Source organism: Dipodomys merriami, unplaced genomic scaffold, assembly GCF_024711535.1.
Source record: "Dipodomys merriami isolate MVZ:Mamm:240054 unplaced genomic scaffold, mDipMer1.0.p SCAF_25, whole genome shotgun sequence".
In the NCBI taxonomy this organism is placed as follows: domain Eukaryota; kingdom Metazoa; phylum Chordata; class Mammalia; order Rodentia; family Heteromyidae; genus Dipodomys; species Dipodomys merriami.
In genome coordinates, this window is record NW_027203937.1 from 23,279,054 (window position 1) to 23,286,260 (window position 7,207).

At 46.0% G+C, this 7,207-nt stretch overlaps 1 protein-coding gene across 3 annotated transcripts in view; it reads right to left on the reverse strand.

The window, feature by feature from the left end:
* The window catches only part of Dennd2b (DENN domain containing 2B), a 160,717-nt gene extending 154,332 nt beyond the window's left edge, over positions 1 to 6,385 (reverse strand). The window contains exons 1-2 of one of the 3 annotated variants that reach the window (XM_070035263.1): positions 5,739 to 5,895; positions 5,062 to 5,149 (exon numbers count right to left, since the gene is read on the reverse strand). The gene's annotated coding sequence lies outside the window, so the exon portion shown is untranslated. Of the gene's footprint in view, positions 1 to 5,061; positions 5,150 to 5,738; positions 5,896 to 6,317 lie in introns of those variants that run through there. The other 2 variants (XM_070035264.1, XM_070035265.1) reach the window with 2 other exon arrangements.
* Between the last annotated feature and the right edge of the window lie 822 nt (positions 6,386 to 7,207).

Sequence of the window (7,207 nt, forward strand, 5' to 3'; positions counted from 1 at the left end):
TACCAGGCTAACTGGAGTTCTCAGCAACAGTAAATGTAATCTAACATGACTAATAGGAAAAATTACTAACTGGGCCATGTTTACTCACTAAACAACCCCGCATGCCCAGCTTCCTTTTTTAGAGTAGGCACTCGTAGCAGAGGCCAGAGTGATACATAGCCATTTACCACTAGCAGCATCTCAGTCAGTAGATATCTACCACCTCTATGAAAAATTAATTTTTCACCTAATTTCTTAACTTCACCCATTCATTGATTCATCAAACCTTGAAGACTAAGCAAGTCAGCTAGGCAAAGTAATTGGAGAATAAACAGATACTTGTAAGCTCAGTGCTTGTTCCAGAGCAGAATCAGTAAGGGTTGGACACAGGAAGGAAAAGTAGATGAATGATAATAACACAGAGAATGACAATAACACAGAGCTTCCCTGGAGACCAGTGTCCAATAAAACCTCTTAGCTCACTGACTCCTTGATTAGAAGCTAAGGATCTAATCAACTCCACTCCAGTTAGCTTCCCCCAAAAAGAAGAATAGGGAAAAAGAACAAACTCATGTGCACCTAGACTCAAAACGTTCATGGCTAAATTTCTAAGATCCCAATTTCACATCAAAGATACACAAAGAGCCACCAAAATTGACCCTTACCCACTCAAAGTAGTTTCCAGAACACTAACAGGAAATAACCCCAGCACATTCTAACCTCTATTTTAACCCTTTACTATAAAAATCCATGAAAGGAAGGTTTCATTCTTATGCTACTAAGGGTTAAGCAGATTATTTCTTTCATATTTGCTTGGGGGACCCAACTTCCAGTTTAAACAAACGATTCCCATACTTCTTGAAAGACTTTAATTGGCCTGCTCTGCTACTTTTACTGCAATCTTGCAAAGACTGAATTCTTTTTTTAAGCACTAAAAGAACTTAGGCAACATTCTTTTGATGATAATTATTTTAAAAGATCATCTCCAGAGTTTACATACGTTCCACAATCACTTGTACTGATAGGAAGGAAAGCAAGCACATTTTTTCCCCAAAAGTCTCCTACCAAACTGAAAGCTCTAATTGCCAACATATCTGATATTGACTTCCTGTATAAAACAAAACAGAGTCAAAAGTATAGGACATAATCATAGGTCTACAAGAAAACAGAGAAAACTCTGTTTAACTAAAGACAAAAAAAAAAAAAGATGGACACAGACAGGACAATCTGTACTTTTGGTTAACTATCATTGGGGCCCAAGAATAAAATTTTGTTCACTTTAAGGACATCTGTGCATAGAAAAGGAATGGCAAAACTGTAAAAGTATGAAGCTCTGTAAGAAAACAGTCCCTTTGGACTGGGAAGGTGGCTCAGTGGTAGAGCACTTGCCTTGCATGCATGAGGCCCTGGCTTCAATTCCTCAGCAAAAAGAAAAAAAAAAAAGCCAGAAGTGGCGCTGTGGCTCAAGTGGTAGAGCACTAACCTTGAGCTGAAGAGCTGAGGGACAGCGCCCAGGTCCAGAGTTCAGGCCCCACGACTGGACCCCCCCCCACACCAAAAAAAAAGAAAAAGAAAACAGGCCCTACAAACAGATAATCTGAGACCATCTATCTGGAAACCTTAAGAAGTATTGTCAGGTAAACAAAGGAGGAGGCTGCAATGCTTGGTAAGAAATGTACGCATTATCCTGCCCATGTAATTGTAACTCCTCTGTACAGTATGTTCACAAATAAAATTAAATTAAATTAAAAAAAAAGAAGTATTGTCTAGGGTGTCTGTAAAAGCTTTTAAGAGAAAGCAACTCTTTTGAGAAAGAATTAAGGATGTCTAGAAATGGAATAGGTTAAAAGAGTCGAAGTTCTATACCAGATTACTTCTGAGTATCAAAAAAGGATAGTCGGGTCCTGTTTTTCTAAGCTTTTAGTTATCTTAGAAATCTAAATCATTCGGGCTGGGAAGGTGGCTCAGTGGTAGAGTGCTTGCCTTGCATGCATGAGGCCCTGGGTTCGATTCCTCAGTACCACATTAGCAAAATGAAAAAAAAAGCCGAAAGTGGCGCTGTGGCTCAAGTGGTAGAGTGCTAGCCTTTAGCTGAAGAGCTGAGTAACAGCGCCCAGGCCCAGAGTTCAGGCCCCACGACCAGACCCCCCCTCCAAAAAAAAGAAACCTAAATCACTCCTTTAATAAGCTATAAAAATGACAAATGCCTACCAAACGCAAAAACACTAAAAAAAACTGTGCAAGCAATGCATCAAAAAATGTCACCAAGTATTTCTGACATTTAAGTAACAGCATGACCAAAGACTGCTTTTGGGATCCCTAACTCCCAAAACCAGACTCAACAGCATTCTCACAGGAACTCAGACCAAAAGCCACCAAATGACTTGCTCACCTCTCTGGAGGAAAGCCTTACACAAGAGTTCTTTCTGACCTATGAACAGAGCCTGCAGATAAACAAAATAGCTTTCAGGAGATAAAAGACACAAAATGGTAGAAGAAACCTGGGTGTAAATTCAGGTGTAATTTCCAATGTTTGGTCCTAATTGAATACAATGGTCTACAAGAAGTGGAAAGACTGAACTAGGGGCTTGAACTCAGGGCCTCACTCTCTCTGTTGTGTTTTTGCTCAAGGCTGGCACTCTGCCTCTTGAGACACACTTCCACTTGCAACTTTTTGTTAGTTAACTGAAGATAAGAGTCCCTCAGACTTGTCTGCCCAAGCTGACTTTGAAACATGAACATGAGAACTCAGCTTCCTGAGTAGCTAGGGATTCAGGTGTGAGACATCAGCACTAAGCTTTAGCTTGTTTTTGGCCTTCAAATCCCCTTACCCTGAGAGAGGTCACATTTCTCAAAGGTTCAGAATCCAAACTAAGCAGTATGCTTAGAGGTATTGACCCTGCAGGTCTGCAGGGCTAAGATCTACTCTTAAAAAGGAAAAAAATGGGTGTGAAAATATCTGAACATACTTCGATTCTACTTCTTTCTAAAAAACTAAAAAAGGCTGCCAGTGACTCATGCCTGTAATCCTAGCTACTCAGGAGGCTGAGATCTGCGACTCATGGTTCAAAGCCAGCCCAGGCAGAAAAGTCAGTGAGACTCTGATCTGCCATTAACCACCAAAAAGCTGAAAGTAAAGCTACAGCTCAAGTGGTAGAGTGCTAGTCTTGAGCAAAAACAACTCAGGGACAGCACCCAGGCCCTAAATTCAAGCTCCAGAACCAGCACAAAAAATACATACATACATACATATATACATACATACATACACACATACAAACAATAAAAATAAAAAATAAAAAAGGTTAACCTTCGCATTTAACTAAAACTTACCTAGTTTTACTTTAGTAAAAGTTTACTTCTGTAAGGCCTGACATCCTTTTATTGTGCAACCACCTGATACCTTATTGTGGCCTAGAAACCAAGTCTTCAGAACATTAAGAAGTTCAGAAGAACAGAGCTACAGGCTGCACAAAAAGCATCAAAAAAAAAAAATACAGATTGTAATCAAAGTGTCAAAGTATTCCAGCAGAATAGCTCCACCCACTGCCACCCTTCCTGTGTCCATTATCCCTAAAGAATCAAAGGGCTTGGCAATAAATTTGGGAATTCAATAGCCCAGTAAGCAAGCTTCCTAGCTGGATACATCAACAATACAATCCACTAGTATGAAGTGTGACAAGATGGAAGAGTTTGCCCATCTCTAAATAATGACAGTTCAGATACCCCTTCTAAATTCCCACACAGTAATTCTCCAAAGACTTCCTACTCTCCCATAACAAAGAGCGAAAGAAATGTATATTTTTATCTAAATTGATTTCATTATTAAGAAGGTGATCTCAATTTATTTCTACCCACCAAGTTTTTAAATTCATCACTGTTAAAACATAAGAGAAGGTGGGGAGGAAGAGCATCTCAACTTAAATAAAAGGTTTAGGCAAGGAAAGGCTCTTAAACAAATTACAGCCATTGATCTTCCTCTCAGGGTGGTTGTTAAAGAAAAAAAAGCATTCACCAGAGCATTGCGAAACATGTGGAGAACATAAAGGACAAGCCACCAGTCGTGTTATTCCACATACACATTCCATTTCAATTCTTCTGCTAACATTCTGCTCCTTTCCTGTCCCCAGCAGCCCTGTGGTCAGTGCAAGTAGTTCTTACCCAGTGAACCAAGCTATTTACTGCAGGTACTGTTAGCAGGGGAGAAACTGAAGCACTCAAGATATCTTGGCTACATTCCCTTTTTAACCTCCTAATTAAAAATTCAACTTGCCTATGAGTTGGGATTTGCACACCACATTCCTGTACACAAATGTCACAGTAGTCTTCTAAAAACACTGCTTTGACCATCATTCCTTTTCTCAAAACTCTTTCAAAGCAAGAAGCTGTCCATGGGATAAAGTTCCAGCCCCTGAGCCAGAATTCAAGCTGACCACAGTGGGTTTCAGCTGGACCTCCCACTGTTCTCTGTGGAAGGCAGCTGTGGATGCACAAGCCAAGCCAGCCAACCAGGCACTAGAATCCCAGCTCTGCCACTTACTACTGTGTCCTGTTGAGCAGGCTACTTATCTTTCTGCTCTTCTCTCTTTTAAACAAGAATAATAATATCCACTTCAGTTGATGCCAGAGATTAGGTACTGCTCTCCCTAGTTCCCATCCAAATGATCTATTCTTGTCCTCTGACAAGTCTCCCCAGAACTCTATCATTTTTCACAGCCACACTTCATTACCCACTCAAATGTCTCTTTTTAAAAGCCATCCTATATCATAATCATTTTCTCCTAGAGCTTCTATAGTTCAATTAAGAATTCTCTGACATGTCACGCCTCTTTCCTCAACAAGTCTACAAACTGAAGAGCAAGGATTTTATCGAACATCTAACCAATCACCACCTAGGTGTTCAATATAAAAGACTGAAGATAAAAGTTGCCTTGGAATTCTCTGCCCTAAATGAGTTCCCTTCTGACCCAATTAAGGAATAATAACATAATCTGAACAAATCTCCCGCATATATTGGAGAGTTTCCCCAGAGGTAGTATTTTCTGGGTAAATAAAAAACCAGACTAAGTGTGTGTTAGTCACCTGGGAACTCTCTGCCAGCCCCCCACAATCCAGGAAGGTTTTGCTTCACTTCATGCTTTCCACTGGTTCTTGAGTTTTGGGTCTCTTCCTAATTCAGCATGGGAGACAGAAACGAATGGGCATTCAGTATCTATCCTTGATAAGTTTTTCAGGAATCTAGACTACTTCTGATCGTTTAGAAACCCCTATTTCTGGGGAGAAATACACAACGAAGGGATTCATTCACCTTCTGAAAAACAAACTTGTAGAAAATAAAACAAAGCAATAATGCAATCACTTGTGTTTTGTGTTTGTGGTCCTAGCCAAAGATGAACCAGTTTGAATTCCGTGCATATAATAAATGGCTGGAAATCTTGGAGATGGGATAACAACCTCTCGCACCCACCAGTCCCCAAACCTGCTGTCCACACAGCAGTAACACTGGGATGAGAAGGAAATCTTAAGTTGATCTAAGGCAGCACTAATCATCTCAGTGAAGCAGTTAATTTTATAAATTGTTCAACCAAAAATTCCAGGAAAATGCAATATTGCCTCGTTATAAACACTTGATAACGTTCAGTCCCTTGACCTCTACTCGTTACTAGATTACTAGAGCTTTAAGGCAGCCTAAATTGGCTGAAGTGTGATTCCTTCTCAGTCACTTGGGGGGGGGGGGGGGGGGAGGACACCTTTGGTACCTGGCACACCACGGAACAAGGGCAAAAATGGAAGTTGAACCGGTTGAAGTTAATTTTCCTTTGTTTGAGTCGGTGAGTCTGAGTAAGTGCCTGTGTGTGCTGGAGCGTCGTCCGGGAAGCCCGCACCCGAGCCAGGGCGGCTCCAGGTAAGGGCGGTTGGGGCGGTGGCGGCGTGCGGACCCCACTCCCCGGCCGCCCCGGGATCCGCTCAGGCCCGGCTCCCGCAGCCGCCCCGGCCCCAGACCCTCGCCGCCAGGTTCCCCGCCCCCCACCGCGCGATCCCAGCCGGGCCGGAAGGCTGGGCTGGCCCCGACCCAGGGCAGACCCCGCCGGCCCCGGGGAGCCGCTCTGCGCTCCCCGCGGTCTCCTTGGCACGTACTCACGCGGCCGGAACCCCGCCAGGGTAACGAGTCGGGAATAGCGGGAAAAGGTTCGGCGTGCCGGGGCGGGGCGGGTGGCGGCACCGCCGGAACCCGCGCCCCCCTGTGCCCGCCACCCCGGCGGGGAGCACGGGCACCCGGGGCCCGGCGGGCGACTTCCCCGCGGCGCGGCGCGGCGCGGCGGGCGGGAGGCGCTCACCTCTGCGCTCCGCGGCCAGGCCGGGCGCTCGGCGCAGACCCCGCTCTCTGGGAGCCGCGCAGCCGGGAGGAGGAGCCGCTCCCGCAGAGAGGGCGGGCGGCGGGCCGGCATCCGCGCCCCGGGCTGCGGCCCGGCTGCAGGGGGAGAGGGGAGGGGGGCGTGGAGGATGTGTGCCTCCACCCAAGACCCGGAGGGTGGGCTGCTGGAACCCGGCGGGGGGCGGGGAGCAGGGTGCGCGGAGGGAGCGGGGGGCGGGGCAGGGAGGTCAGCCTGGGCAGTCGGCCCTCCAACGGGACGGGCCCCTCACCTCGGCACCATCCGACCGAGAGTTGTCTGAGAGCAAAGCACAAGGGGGTCTGAAACTTTATGTCATTTTCTCATACACACGTGACACCCCCCCCTCCCCGCCGTCCAGATGGTTTCAATCACTGAGGGAAAAAAGCGGCTCCGCTGGTATGCATGAAAAGCCGGAGCTGGGAGCGTCTGGGAAAAGCTGCCTGGACGGCCCGCCTGCCTTCAAACAAACCGACGCGCTCCTCCTGCTCTCCCCACTCCAGTCGGCCTTGAGGCGCCCTACTAAACCCAAACAACGTTAGGACCAGCTACCTGGGGCACGGCCGCCGGTGGCGGCGTTGCGAAGGCACCGGGCTCCGAGGATCCCAGCTGGACCGAAAGCTCCCGGAACAAGCATTCTGAGAATTCCTTTCAAAGACTCCACCGACGTGCAACCCACCCCGCCCCCCGGAAAACAGAAACAAGTGTCGTTCGATAATGAAGCAATGGGATACTAGAGTGGGAGTCTGTGACTTGTTAGTGGACATCTGAAGGACATCACTAACCCACTCTTAACAATCCACCTGGGAAAGAATCATGTCAATCAAAGGCCAAAC